The following is a 1,450-nucleotide window of genomic DNA, read 5'->3' on the forward strand; positions in this document are numbered from 1 at the left end:
ATAAAGAGTGATGAAAACACACACACACACACACACACACACACACACACACACACACACACACACACACACACACACACACGAAGGTTCCCCACGTCAGTGCCTTTTAAAACGGTGTCTATGGAAACCCCCCCTCCATAAAATGTGTTTACGTTGCTGCTCTGACTGACAGATAAAGGCTCACTGGGGGAAGAGCTTCTTTTAAAATGCATTGTTTTCAGCACCTCCTCCGTTTTGTTTATTTCCTTTTAAAGCAGGCCTCTCTGGCATGTTTGGAAAATGACTTTAGCTGTGTTCTGGACTCGTCTCCCAACCTTCTCCATCTGTAGGTTTGCAGGACAAAAAGCCCTGAGCTCTCCCCTGAGCTTTAAAGTAAAAATGTTTCTGAGGTCCCTGGATTTGTTCCTGCAGCTTGGTGAGAATGTAGCACCTGCTGTTCTCAGACAGAGAAGATCAAAATCTCCAACCTGTCTGWCATTAGAATATACAGATACTTTATTATTTTGTATTTATTTTGTCTTTCTCACCTGTTTTTCAATGAACTTTCAAGAATAAAATGAATAAACATCCCAGAGGTGTCAAACTCATGGCCACATGAGAGTTATGGTGGTCCTCAAAGGACCAGTTGTAATTAACTTTGATGTTTCATGTTTAACTGACTAAACATACAACATCTGGTTCCTCGTCTCATTGCTGGTTGAGCCTTCTAACAAACAATAACTGAGCCCTACCTGGTATTTCCTGCATCTAAACAGCGTTTTAACACGTCCTCTTATAAACACTGAAAAACACGATGTGACTGACTAAAAGTGAAATTAAATAAAACACAAATAATATTAAATGTAAAAGTGAGAGTTTTAATCTAATGAGTTGTAGTGAGTGGCTGCCATCTTAAATATTGGATTCTCCCACTTTCCTACAAGGAATTCCCACGTATAATCATCATGCATTATGGGAGATGTAGTTTATGACCAATGCTGGCTTTAAAGGAGCAGATTTTTTTGCAGGGGATTCTGATGTTATCAGTCCATAAAATGGACATTATTAGGCGTAATCAGTCCCATACAATGGCTTCAGAATGTCCCTACTGTGCCTTCTAGGCTTCAGACTGTGTCGACAGTGCCCCTTAGTGGGTTAATATATCAATTACAATGAATGTGTTTAAATAACCAAAACATATTTTAATAAATTTTTGTCCTGTCCATGCCGGTCTCAGACCCTAGTCTCCTATTCTCTGATTCAACGCTCTACCCATTGCCTTATTGGAAGGCCACAATATACAACCTTTGGAGGGCGGTGTCTTTAGGGCTAACCATGTGATTTTCTCTAAAGTTAACTTTAGTGGTTTTATACCTCATATTAAACAGATAGTGGTTTGGGGCAGCCCAGACCGCAGCCTGACAAATACCCAAACATACACAATCGCACCATCCCACCCTCATCCTCACCC

Source organism: Austrofundulus limnaeus, unplaced genomic scaffold, assembly GCF_001266775.1.
Source record: "Austrofundulus limnaeus strain Quisiro unplaced genomic scaffold, Austrofundulus_limnaeus-1.0 Scaffold103, whole genome shotgun sequence".
In the NCBI taxonomy this organism is placed as follows: Eukaryota; Metazoa; Chordata; class Actinopteri; order Cyprinodontiformes; family Rivulidae; genus Austrofundulus; species Austrofundulus limnaeus.